This window comes from Sphaerodactylus townsendi, linkage group LG12 (genome assembly GCF_021028975.2).
Source record: "Sphaerodactylus townsendi isolate TG3544 linkage group LG12, MPM_Stown_v2.3, whole genome shotgun sequence".
Taxonomy (NCBI): Eukaryota; Metazoa; Chordata; class Lepidosauria; order Squamata; family Sphaerodactylidae; genus Sphaerodactylus; species Sphaerodactylus townsendi.
Window position 1 is genome coordinate 23,766,603 of NC_059436.1, and position 13,967 is coordinate 23,780,569.

At 46.7% G+C, this 13,967-nt stretch overlaps 1 protein-coding gene and 1 long non-coding RNA gene across 6 annotated transcripts in view; one reads left to right on the forward strand and one right to left on the reverse strand.

Moving 5' to 3' along the window:
• Window positions 1-13,967, reverse strand: part of ZBTB16 (zinc finger and BTB domain containing 16) — a 160,126-nt gene that overhangs the window by 46,425 nt on the left and 99,734 nt on the right. The window lies entirely within an intron of this gene.
• On the forward strand, window positions 7,420-11,518 carry LOC125441634. The gene is made up of 3 exons (XR_007245876.1): window positions 7,420-7,764; window positions 10,463-10,637; window positions 10,889-11,518. It is a non-coding gene; the product is annotated as an uncharacterized LOC125441634 (long non-coding RNA).

Genomic DNA, 13,967 nt, shown 5'->3' on the forward strand with positions numbered 1-13,967 from the left:
GAAGGTCTTATCCCTCGTGTTTGCCCATCTCCCCTCAGAATGAGGGAGGCCCCTGAACCAGAGCTGCATTGAAAGCCTTCCAACTCAGGTAGACCTGGATGAAATTTATGTTACTCTACATAGCTTTACATATCTTCACCTTACGATCATCAAGAGATGTTTTCTTCTGGAGCTGTCCTAACAGAGGCAACAAGAAAGGATGGTGTCCAATGGCAGAACCTTAGAAGGGCTGACTCACAGGTTGTGGTGCCTGGAACTGGTAAATTCAATCCTATACAGTCCGAATCTGGCCTCCTCCTCCTTAACTTGGGAGAGGGGAAGAGATATATCCAACAAACTTCACTACCTATGGTGTAGAGACCTGGAGAGCCATGTTGGATACTTGGAAGGAGGGGGGGAAGAAAGGCCACGTATGCAGGAGGTAGAGATCAAGAGAGACAGTGGTGGATTCTGCACCGCATAAATAGAACATCTTTAGGGTGTTATTAAAAGATCTGTTTGGGGATTTTGTGTTCCCACAGCACAGGAGAACCCAAGAGTTGTCAGCCAATGCTGATCTTTTTTTCATTTGGGTGGAAGAAATAAAGCATTTCCTGCCTGCTGGTGTTCACTCAACAGGCAGGAATCCTCCTTAACCTGGGCTGGGGAGACAAGAGAGCTAATTTTGTGATTTAAAAAAAAAATAACCACAGGTTGAGAGAAATAAAATGGGCTGAACTCATTTTTTTGGGGGGGGGGAATGCTGTGCAAAGTTCTCTCCTAAAATGCTATTTACTATGTGCTAAAGACGTTATGTTTGTGCTGTGTGGAATCCACCAGTGTGCCAGCTAGACCACTAATGCAGGGTGTAGTGTTCGACTGCAACTCAAGGTGTAGCTTCCGAATGCCGTTCATCTTTCTATAGATGTTTTTAAAAGTTTTAGAGCCTGGAAAAGAGCTGGAACAGACCTCTGAGCCTGAAAAATTTGCACCAGTTCCCCTTTAACATGAGCCTTATCTGAAGCTCGGCTGGCTAAGACAGCCTCAGGAAAGAGAGAGTTATTTTTGTGAGAAGGCACACTAGGCATTTTGTTTTCAAACCCTGAGCCAAGACACACAGCGAAATATTTCAGCTGCAAGTCATAAGGTTCCAATGATGGAACGGAACCTTTCCAAAAAGAGACACCAGCTCTATACTTTCTGTTCCTCTGTAAACACATTGATGGCCCTTTTTCAAGAACGCCCGGAAGATTATGTTACAAGGAGAGCAGGATTGCACGGCACGGCACTTGTTTCAAAAACAACACCGAAGGCTGGCCGGGAGCCAGCTCTGACGAGAATAAATGACTAAAGTTAGGCTCCCAAATCCATATTTAGGCACCATAAATAAGCGGTGTGACTTCAGCAAAGTGCTGATTTCCCAAAAGCAGCTTCCATCACCGTCAAATGCGAGGCTGAGGTCAAAAGCTGATCGCTTGGCTGAAAGGTGCTCCTCGCTCGTATGCCTTTTTCCTGACCTTAAATGCCCATTGGGGAAAATAACCAACCCGAAAGCCAGAATGGCAGCTAAGACTGGGATGTGGGATACTTAGGTTCGAATCCCCCCTCTGACATGGAAGAAGAGTTGGATTTATATCCCCTATTTCTTTCCTGTAAGGAGACTCACAGGGGCTTATAATCCCCCCCCCCAATAAACACCCTGTGAGGTGGGTGGGGCTGAGAGAGCTCCAAAGAACTGTGACTAGCCCTACCTGGCATGTGTTGGAGTGCACAGGCTAATCTAGTTCACCAGATAAGCCTCCACAGCTCAAGTGACAGAGCAGGGAATCAAACCTGGTTCTCCAGATTAGAGTGCACCTGCTCTTAACCACTACACCATGCGGACTCAAGCTTGCTGAGTGACCTTGGCCAGTCCCCCACTCTCAGCCTAACCTACCTCACAGGGTTGGTGCAAGGATAAAACAGAGAAAAAGAGAGTGATGAGAGTTTCTCTGGGTTCCCACTGGGAAGAAAGGCAGGGTATAAATAAAGCAAATAAATAAATAAACCAGTATGCTTTTCCCAGTGGAGTTCTCTGCAATTCTGAGCGTTTTCTGACATCCAGGAGACAGCCGTTGCTTCTCGTCTATTTCCCTAACACTGAAATTAAAGAGGGACCTGTGAAATGGATGAAACCTCCTTGAAATGTAGCTGCCTCTGGCTGAGTGTCATATCCCATATAGAGGGAGAAAGGGGAACTTGAGCGTACGGCCCCCACACAGCTAATGGAGGAAGTTGGTCCAGGCTTTCTGTTCCTTCCCTGATGGAACCTGCTCCAAAGTCATGGCTGTCCCCAGTTGCTCTGTTCCCTCTCTGCTGGAAAGGTCACCCATGAAATGCCACCCAACATCCAGGGGCAGGCAGGGTTTTGATGCAAAAACATCTGTATTTCTTGCTGGAAAAAAGGGTCATAGAGTTTTCAAGGCAAGAATCGTACAGAGGCTGCCTGCCCTCCATGCCTTCATTTGTAGTCTCCCCTCCCTGTACTAATCAGGGTCGATCCTGCTAACTTCTGAAATCTGATGAGACTGGGCTAGGCTGGGCCATTGGAGGAGTCAGTAGCAAAGACTAATTTTAACATGTTGGATGGACCATGAGGCTTCTCTTAACTTACCATTTGGATTATCCTGACCACCCCCAGGCCAGGTGGAAAAGAGGTAAATAACTTTGTCCTCCCCATGGTAAGTCTTCTGCCTCTTCTTTGCAATGGGACATCTTCTGCTTTAGGTCTGCAGCAGGATTTCCGATATTGACATAAATGTCGCATGGTGGTGATGGTGGCATATCTCCTTGCCTTGAGGCAGTATGCCCTCTCCCCTCCAAATATCCATTCTGTATTTGTCAAGAGCAGCATCTTTCAAGAGACTAACAAAATGGCAACAATCCTTTTTTTTCCCACTAAAGAGCCAGAACTACATCAATCTGGCTTTGCAAACTAAAATGTTGCATTAATTCTTTCCTTTCCCTCTCAACTGAGCAGAATAATATTTGAGACTGTTTCTTGAGTGGTCTCAAACTATTAAAATATTTTAAAATGTTTATGCAAGGGGGCAGAGAGCCCTCAAATGAAATTCTAGGGACAAGAGACACAGAAGAGTCACTTGAATGAGGCAAGGAGGAAGACCGCTACTTATTTCGTTACTGCTAATTGTTACAACTGGCATCTCTGACTCTCAGAGGAAGCCTCGGATACTGAAACAGAAACGTGCCCTGGAGGCAAATGTCTATTTTAGGAGCTCCTTGTGTGCCAAGTCCAATGTATATTTTTGTAATCCAGCAAACAAATCCGGAACAACATAATGTGGCCTTTCCATTCCATGGATTTCTCAGCCCAAGTTGGTTAAGTCTTTCCAATCAGCATTAGTGTTCTGCACAAAACAAAAACGACTGGGAAATGCATATGCTAAAGATTATAATATTGGCCTGAGGAACTGAAGAAATCGGGAGCCTCTTATCCTAATTCACTGAGACTTTTGTCACCAAAACACTAATTCTAAGCTGTCTTAGCTGCTGAAAAAAGGATCATGAAGCAAAAAAAAAAACCCTTCTCAATATATCTCATAAAAGACACCTCAGGGAAGCATTGAAATTCTGCCACCCGCTTCTTATAACAGTGAAGGAAGGCAACTCATACGACACCGCAGGAGAGCATCCTGAAGGAGAAAGGCCAGAACTCCAGAACTTGAACGATCACTCGCTTCCCTTTGCATGGACCACAATCTCTGCCAGAATAATCTGAAATTCAAGATGGAGGCACATCCTGTTTTGTCAGCAGAGGACTGTGCCTTCCCCCACCTCCCTCATTCAGGAATACCTCGGTTGACCAACTTCCTGGTCAATCTATGAGCTTGCCCCAACTTCCAGAGTGGGAGGGCTTGAGTGTGCACCAAAAGAAAAAGCTAGGAAAAGCTCAGCAGCACAGTACGCTTTCTTCCTGGGGATGGCCACTGCTGCCACGTCTGGAAGAAAGCTCTGCACTCTTCATGAAAAGCAAGCAGGATTAACACTATTTTTTTTAAAAAAGACTCCATACCAAATACCACCATCTAGGGGTGTACTGCCCAGGGGGACATATGGGGTCATTTAGTCACGTGGGGGTGGAAAATCACCCCCAACCCCCCTCCTCCCCCCCGGGTCCATACACTGACTTCAAGACCTGGTGCAAAAAAACATTGTTTGGTCATGGTGGGGGAGGGTGGCCGGCCATGTTGGGGGGGGGAGGCAGAAAATTCAGATTTTGCCCTGGCCTATATTTTCCCTAGATATGCCACTGCCACCATTCCAATTACTGGCCTTTTTGGCATGAAGGCAACCAACACCTTTCAGAAACCAAGTGGTCTGGCATTCAGTTATTGCAATGTCGAAATGGGGCAGCATACATGACTGAAAGTTCCTTCCAAACAAAAACCTGAGAGAGATCTAGAACACCAAACTCAAAACACAACTTTGACCCTTTGTTTCACTCCACCAAATGAGCATTCTCGTGGACTTCCTCAAGCAAAAGGTGACTACGTTCCACCATGGCTTAAAAGCATCACCCTCTTTGTCTTGGGGCCGGTCTGGTGCAACTCCTGCACTCCTCTGCACTGTGCTTTTCATGAAACCGACATGAAGAGGGGGAAGAGCATTACCCTTAAACATACTTAATACCAACAGTACATTATCTCTATCTGTGGAGAAGCCTGCTGATAGTATTTCCCCCAAAAGCTTAATCAAAGTGCTATCTTAAAACTCTCCAGAGTGCTGTGAAACAGTAATAGGAAGTCATAGACCATTTGAGGAAGAAATTTTCATTTGTTTTGCTGGGGGAGGGGGAGAGGAAAAAGAAAAGAACCCCACATGCAGAGGTGGGATCCAACCAGTTCTCACCACTTCTCTAGAAGCGGTTACTTATTTTTCTGAGTGCCGAGAAAGGGTTACTAAAGCAACCTCCCTGCCCAATAGGGACTGTGCGGCAGCGCCACTGTTTGAATCCCACCACCATCGGAACCTGTTTTGTGGATCCCACCACTGCCCACATGTGTTGTTAGGACACCAGCCCTCAGTGGAGTTTTCCCTATGGCCAATATATCCTTGGATAAGGAAGTGAACCATCCCGGTCTGGCCATGAATGACACATGACTTCCAGGCCTAAGTCAGGCCCACCTCACGAGATTCACCTTATCCCGCACCTTTCAAAAAATGATGAAATTGGCAGTTCTCTTGAAAAAGCGTGCGCTGATCCCATGCCCATGCAAACACTGTGGGAGACAGGCCAGTTTATTTTTCCTGCCTCACCGGCTGCAGCCAATCAGAACGCCGGAAAAACAGGACAGTTCACGCATGCGCGGCATCGCTGGCAAGGGAAATGAAAGTAAACTGGGGGCCATGCGTAATCACCTGGAGTTCTTCCTCCCGGCCTGAACATGCTGCTGGGCTGCCGTGCGGAGGGAGGAACCGAGATGGAAACATCCTGGTATATATGATCCCAGTTTTCCCCCGGAATGTTTTGTCCGTCCAAAGTGAGGGAAAATGCCAAAGTGAGACTACTATCTCATACGACGAGTGCCACTACAACGGAATCAGAGTCTAGATGGGTTACTGGCTGCCAAGGAAACATGAGCAGGCCCAACATCGCACCAAAACAAACCTTTGAGGAATGTCCCCACCCATTAAGCTTTTTTGGGAGGAAAGGTGGCGTGGTGTTGCCCGATCTCTCGGAAGCTAAGCAGGGTCGGTCCTTGGATGGGAGACCACCAAGAAAGACAGTGCAGAGGAAGGCAAATCACAGCCTGCTTCTCACTTGCCTCAAAAGTCCCTTGCTGAGGTTGCCGTAAGCCAGCTGCGACTTCACGGCACTTTACACACACCCTCTTCAATATTTATAAAAAGTAGGATTTAGTTGTTCTGTCTGGGCACAGGAAAAAGCCAGTGGCACTGAAGACAGATGCCCTGTTATCAGAAGAGGAAGTGTCAAGGAAAGTAAAGGAATCTCAATGAAGCGTCCACACCCTCTTCTCTGCCTCGACCAGTGTAAAGCATACTAAGGTTGAAGCAAACGCCATCCATTTACAGGGGCCCTTCACAGCCATGGGAGCTTCAAATAGCTTTAAAGATTGGATGCGAAATGTAAAATCTTACCCACCCACCCACAACAAGGGAGGGGTATACACGGCCCCACCTCCCAGTGGGCGGAGTTAGCCAAATGCCCAGGGGAAGAGGGTGGTCTTTACCAGGAACCAGAACTCCAAGAGAGTAGGTGCCTGGCGAACCTCTAGAGAGGGGACTTCAAACTATGGCCCTCCAGATGTTCATGGACTACAATTCCCATCAGCCCCTGCCAGCATGGCCAAGTGATAGGGCTCATGGGAATTGTAGTCTATAAACATCTGGAGGGCCATAGTTTGAAGACCCCTGCTCTAGAGGGAGGGCATTCCACACAGTAGGAGCCACTGTAGAAAAGACCCGCTGATCCGCCCCCTCCGATCTCAGCACCTGGGCAGAGATATATGGGCAGATGTGCTCTCTCAGGTACCCAGGACCAAAGATGCTTGAAAAATACCCCTCCCCACACATTTCTAGCCTATTAGGGTAGCTTCAGAGGGTACCCAGGTTAGACTGCAGTAGAACAACTAGATTCAAGATCAGTCGCAACTTAGAGACCAACAGGAATTTCAAGGTGCAAGCAGTCCAACGTCAAAGCTCCTTTCATCAAAAGATGCCCACTGGCTGTTTTTTACTTGTTTCTGATCACTGGAAAGCTAGATCACCCCGCAAGTGGAAAGCTAGCTTCGCAGTCAACCTTTCCTCCTCCTCTGTGACTGCAGCACTCAGGGAACGCTCCCTCCTCCTCCCCCCCTTCTACCTCCATTTACCACAATACTGTTTTGAATCTCTAAAATAATGTGACAACTTAATGATGGCACAATTATCTAAATGTTTAACAGACATGTTATCTAAGTGAATCGGATCGAGATTTCATCCCGCTGACAATAAACATCAGTGGGAGCGCAGAAAGTGATGGGCAAATTATCACAAACCCTGCAATTTCAATGCTATTAAATTTGGAGGAATAACAGCCCCGAGGCCTGTAAACGCTGAATAAAATAGACCCTTGTGTTTGTCCAACTATTAAATCAAAATGCTACCAACATTCTACAGAAATAAGGGAGGGGAACAAGACAATTTATAGCTTTTCATGTTTCAGTCACACGTCGGGGTTTTTCTTTAACTCCCCTGTGCAGGTTGGGTGCGGCTGAGCAGAATTTGTGGGGCGGGAGCAGCAGGGCACCGTGAGGGCGCCTGGCTTTTGCCCGAGGGAGCTCAGAGCAAAACCCAGAGCACAATGAGAGGAGCAAACACATCTTCGGCCAGCAACAACAGTGCCTCAACACACTTGTGGATCCTTAGGGTGGAGACAGCAAGACAGCATTTGCAGGGTGGCAAGACCAAACCAGAGGAGCCCTGCTCTCTCTCCAGTGGGTGGAGCAGAAGGCAGCTGACACCCACAACCTGGTTCCCACCACAGCAAACTCGTGGTGAAGAAGACAATGAGCCAAGCCGAGCTGAGCAGAGGAAAGCGACAAGGATGATCAAGGGCCGGGAGACTGAGCCCTACAAGGGAAGGCAGAGGGATTTGGAGTGTTCCGTCTGGAAAAGAAGAGGTCGAGGGGGACATGGTTGCTCTTTTTAAGCTGTGGACAGCTTAAAATAGCTGTGGACAGTAATGGAATGACGGGAAGCACCCTGTTGAACATCCACAAATGGGTGAGTGAGCAGTCAAACCGAACATCGAAAAATCAGTTCCTTCCTGAACTGGTGAGTGCTTGAGCGTGCCTGCTCTAGATCATCCTGTCTTGCAGGGTGGGGTGGGGGGATCACTTGAAAGACACCCCTTCCCCATTTGGATGCTGAACATGAAAGCAAGGTTTACCCAAGGGCGGATGGAAGATTGACCCAAGGCGGACTGAAAGAAACAAGTCATGGTTTCCCAGGACACTTACATGTACTGAACAATAGGAAATCTATCTAGGTCAGGGTGGGCCAATTTTTAATCTAAGCCTTCTGCCCACTTTGGAGGGCTGGGTTGGGCTGGCTCAGCCGGGGGAGTGGGGGTTGAATTCAGTGACCTACTAGGAAAAGCCTCAGTGGCCATAATGGCTATTCTGCCCTGGCAGTACTCATTTGCCAAAGTTTTTCCAAGATCAGACACAGCACACCAAATGCTGGGCACCCGACTGAGCACATCCATTCTGCCAAAACAAAAACAGAATGTAACTCTACGGCACAGTCTCTGCCTTGGGCAAAAGAGCTGGACTTTGACTGTAACAGGACCTTTCTTGTTTCTTCTCTCAAACAGGAATCAAGGCAGGGCTTAGGGTAGTCAGGCAAAGTTCACACCTGTTTACTGTGCCCAGAAGTAGAATTTACCCCCCTAGAAAGCAAAATAGTGTCTGAGAAACAGTCCATACCCAAGTAAAAGAGTACCACCCAACTCACAAATCAAACTATAAAACACTTGCTATCAGGGTAAAGACTCCCAAATTCATTCTTTATTAGGTACCAAACATTCCCCTATAGTAGTTGAGAGTGAAATTAGGTCAGGGGTAAATCCATGCCAGAGCATTGACTGTAGAAACACAAGCACATGGTGCCGTCTCCCAAGTGGGGATGACGTTACGCAGCACTTTGCGATCAGCCGTTCCCTCATGTGAAATACTTTGGCAGGGTCCTGGAAATGCTATACGAATCACCTCTGATATTTAGAAAAGTCAACAGCTATTACAATTTTTTTTTTTTAAAAAAAAAGGAGAGAGCCAGCCCACACAAACCCTGGGCAACCTGAATTCCAGGGGCAGTGATATAATAATTATTTTTTTTAAAAAATGAAGCATTTGTTTCTCCTGTCTCTCTCACGTATGAAAGGATGCCAAAACCTTTTTCTTACAAACACAAAAGTCAGGTCAAGTGATACGAACACCTAACAAGGAACTTGTAGCTGAAATGGCTCCCAACATTTCTAGGCAGTTCTCTTTTTTGAAAAAAAAATGGAAAATGTTGCTTGTTGCATCTGAGCAGAAATATGATTTGTCATGAAAATAAAAGAGAACCTGACTCTGTTTGGTGATCCACAGCGGTACTGAAAAACGCTGTTGTTCAACGAGGCTTATCCACCCAGCACTCCTACGGGCATGCCACCATGCAATAAGCCAAGGTTTTTAAGGTGGCCATACTACGGAAGTGTTTTCCAGCCGTCCTCTATGGGATTGGCATCATGTGCTGATTGATTCAAACCTGGCTGTTCTGGTTAAATGTCCATCAGAATAGGGGGCAGGTGGACTAGCACACAGCCCGACACTCACTTTAAACTGCTGAATCTAAAAACAGGACAGGCAACATGGCTGACAGATTCAGTGAAATCAGAGCCCAAGGAATCCAGCAGCTTTGCTGGATCCCTGCCCGAAAGTTTGCTAGTTCACACAGAAAACCAGCAGGACTTCAAGATGCACGGTGGGTTCACTTAAAATGCCTAGATGTGAAGGTTTCCACACTCCAGGCGGTGATACTCAACAAGAGGAAGTTATTGGTTTCTTGGCAAGAGGGGGCTCTCTTTGGCCATAAAGCCTGCTTCTGCCATGTAGCTGAGAAGCGCTTGTTTACAGCTGCAGAAGGTGATGATAAACCCGCTCTGCTCGGGTCGTGCTGACCCAGAAAAGCCTATTTGTGTCCTTCCATTCTGCGTTTTCAAGTCACCGCCTGAGCTCTGGCAGAAACACAGCTCGTGTTGGCAGTCAGGGATGTTCTTGGCCCAAGATTTTAAATCAAAACATACTTAATGTGTCCCTGGAGGAATCCCCCCATCCCAAGGTCATCAGTGAAACCGGTTAACTGGCAACTCTGTTCTCCTTTATTTCCAAGGGCTGAGCACAGCCTTCCCCAACAACCACTTTGGAAAACACGAATTCCCTTTTCTGAATTGCTTTTGCAATCCATCAGCAGGTGGAGGGGATGCAGGAGGAAGGGGAGCAGCTGAGAGGTACAAAAGACCAAATGATGTCTTTGGGAAGACTTCATGGACAGCGCTGCTCCATTGTAAGCTTACCTATATGAAAATCACTCCTGTCGAACGGGGACCATGAAGGGCACCTCAACTGAGACCACAAAGCATCCCAAAACCTGCATAGTTGTTGGACACTCACAGTACTAAACATTTGATTCACGTCGAGTCCCCAAGTGACCCTTATGTGCCTACAGGGCAGCTCTGATCTTCCACTCAGAGGAAATTAAAAGTTCCTCAGTCCTGTGATATGGACAGGTCCTTCCAAGGAGGTGGGGAAAGCCCCAACGCTGCACAAATTTGGGAGGCTCTGTAAAGCTGAGATTTTCCAACATTCTTGCTTCTAAGTGACTCAGGCGTGGAGGTTGTTGTTTAGTTTCTTTAACTTGTACTCCTTGCTATTACTAGGCCATCTTTAGAACACATCTATGTGGATGAAAGAGTCAGGAAACCAACACTACATTACTGGAAGTCCATAAAAGCATTGGCATGCATTCATGACCAATGGGCAACACAGCTACTGGTCCCCAGAAACAACTGCCCTTCATGTTATTTTTGGACACACGGAGATGTAAAAAAATTGGTAATTTTGAAATTATATTGTTGTCCCATTCTTGGGGAAGGGAGGGATTTGGGAAGTGTGTGTGTGTGTGTGTGTGTGTGTGTGTGTGTGTGTTCTCTGAAATGTCCATTGGAAAAACTAAAAAAAATTGAAACAACAAAATAAAAAAAAAAAACAGGATTCTCACCCAGAGTTTGGGTGTGTGAAGTATTAATACAACTGGGAGCACATACCGTAAGCAATCACCACAGCCTGATCTCTTTACATTGTAGATGATCCTGTCCTTCAGAGCTCCAAAGCAATCAATTGCAACGGTAACAAATGACATTATTACACCATCTCACTACTTGGCCTTGGAAGGAGGAGCACAATTATTCCAAAATTTATCAGCTGTTGCTTCGCCAATAATGTTTCTGGATCAAATAACAGTCCATCATCTATCCTAGTCCCTGTGAACCTAAATCCCCTGTTCTGAAAACAGGCTCCACAGTGGAAAACGGAAAGAAAATCCAATGCGTTACAAGTTCCTTCTGCTCATTTGTTACGTTCCATCCTTGAGGACATTTATCGCTTTATCAGTACTAAAAAGGTTTGCTTGCCTAATGCAATCCAGGAGGGAACAAAGTATTTCCTGCTTCAGTTTCACTTTGTGGGACTGCGTGGCTGTGCTCAAAGTGTGAATAATGCTCTTGCGTCTGCCAGGATCGCCAGGCGGCTAAATCAGTTGAATAAACTGTTCAGCAAAACAGAGGAGATCCTTGCAATGCGAAATCTGCCACAATCCCAAAGGACTCTCACCACACCGGCTCCCACAACAAACACCTACACAAAGCAAAGAGTGAAGAGCTAGCTGCCCTTTCCCTAGGCCTCCCTTCCCAGCTCCTCAACTGCCAATATGGACCTCCTCCCAATTCAGAGTACACCCAATATCATCAACCAGGAGAACTGATGGTAGTATAAGATATACTAGAGGTGTCCCAAAACTGGACAGTCACAAGGAGGAGGAGGAGGAGGAGGAGGAGGAGGAGTTTGGATTTGTATCCCAACTGTCTCTCCTGTAAGGAGACTCAAGGTAGCTTACAAGCTCCTTTCCCTTCCTCTCCTCTCAACATACACCTTGTGAGGCAGGTGAGGCTGAGAGACTTCAGAGAGAACTGTAACTAGCCCAAGGTCACCCAGCAGGAATGTACCCTGTTTCCCCGAAAATAAGACATCCCCTGAAAATAAGACGTAGTAGAGGTTTTGCTGAAGTGCGAAATATAAAGCATCCCCTGAAAGTAAGATGTAGCAAAGTTTTTGTTTGGAAGCATGCCCGTCGAACAGAACACCAGAGCATGAGGAGCGGAAAAATAAGACATCCCCTGAAAATAAGACATAGCGCATCTTTGGGAGCAAAAATTAATATAAGACACTGTTTTATTTTCGGGGAAACACGGTAGTAGTGCGGAAACACATCTGGTTCACCAGATAAGCCTCTGTCACTCAGGTGGAGGAGTGGGGAATCAAACCTGGTTCTCCAGATTAGAATCCACCTGCTCTAAACCACTACACCACGCTGGCTCCCTACACCACAAGCACATGCTGATCTCAAAGATAATGATTCCTATGGAGTAGCTGCTCCGTCTGCACTCAAACCCTGCAGCTACACGCCCACAGTATCTTATACAGGGCTGTCCTAACCAGAGTTAACCCCTTCTAAGTCCATTAGGGTCAATACCTTTGAAAGGGGATAACTCTGAAATCGCCTTGATAGAGTCCGAGAGATGAAGGGTCTTTTGATGCAATAAAAAAAGCAAAGGTCCTATGCAAGCACAGGATCATTACTGACCCATGGGGTGATGTCACATCTTGACATTTACTAGGCAGATTCGTAAACCTTCCCCAGTTGTCTACAAATTACCCCCAGCAAGCTGGTTACTCATTCTACCAGCCTCGGAAGAATGGGAGTCGATCTTGAGCTGGCTACTTGAAACCTGGTGCAATAGCAGGTACAAATTATGGACAGAAAGGAACCAGCTGAGCATGAGAATTTTTTAAATAGTAAGAGTAGTTCAGCAGTGGAATGGGCTGCCTGGGGAGGTGGTGAGCTTCCCCTCTCCGGAAGTCTTTGAGCAGAGGTTGGATGAACACTTGTCAGGGATACTCTAGACCATGGGTGTCAAACTTGCGGCCCTCCAGATGTTATGGACTACAGTTCCCATCATCCCCTGCCAGCATGATGCTGACAGGGGATGATGGGAACTGAAGTCCATAACATCTGGAGGGCTGCGAGTTTGACACCTATGCTCTAGACCAGGGGTGGGCAACTATGGCCCTCCAGATGTTCGTGGACTACAATTCCCATCAGCCCCTGCCAGCATGGCCAATTGGCTATTCTGGCAGGGGCTGATGGGAATTGTAGTGCACGAACATCTGGAGGGCCATAGTTGCCCACCCCTGCTCTAGACTGACCCTACGTTGAGCAGCGGGTTGGACAAGATAGCCTGCAGGGCCCCTTCCAGTTTTCTAATTCTATGATGCCATCTAGTTCAACCCCTTGCTCAGTGCAGAAAATCACTGGAAGATGTCCAAGCTCTGCTTGTCCACCTCAACCCAGGCATTAGGTTCTATGGCCAAATTGCTACTGCTGTTCACATTCAACCCAAATCTGTCCTCCTGCAACACGAGCCCATCAGTAGATCTAGTCCTGCCCTCTAGAGCAAGTCTTTGCCCTCTTCCACCTGACAGCCCTTTTGGTATTTGAGAGGCTTGATCATGCTTTCACACGGGAGGGCTTTCTCCGTGATTGTGAGGCTGGATGGCCACCTGTTAGTAGCGCTTTGATTGTGTGTTCCTGTATTGCAGGGGGTTGGACTGGATGGCCCTTGGGGTCTCTTCCAACTCTATCGTTCTATGATCGCCTACAGGCTCTGGAATACTCTCCCCTCAAAAATCTGCCAAGCTCCTACCCTTTATGGGTTTAGGCGCGTAGCAAAGACCTTTCTCTTCTCCCAGGGATTTGACTAGCCTTCCTGGAAGCCCGTGTACAGCTGCTGGTGCAGGGAATGGGGGCTGAGGTTAACTTTTATGCTGGTTTTCTTGTTTTGTTTTAATTGTTAGTTTATTTATGATGTTTTTATTATGATATTTTATTGTCTTTAACCTTGGCTAAGCCACCTAGAGACTTTGGTATGAGGCAGGGTATAAATATTTATAAATAAATGAATCCTCCCTCCCCCTCCCCCCAGACTTTTTCTTCTTCACACTGCACACCAAGACAACTAGACATAAGAACAGTTTTTTCCCGAATGCCATCACTCTGTTAAACAAATAATTCCCTCGATAATGTCAAACTATTTATTATATATTTAT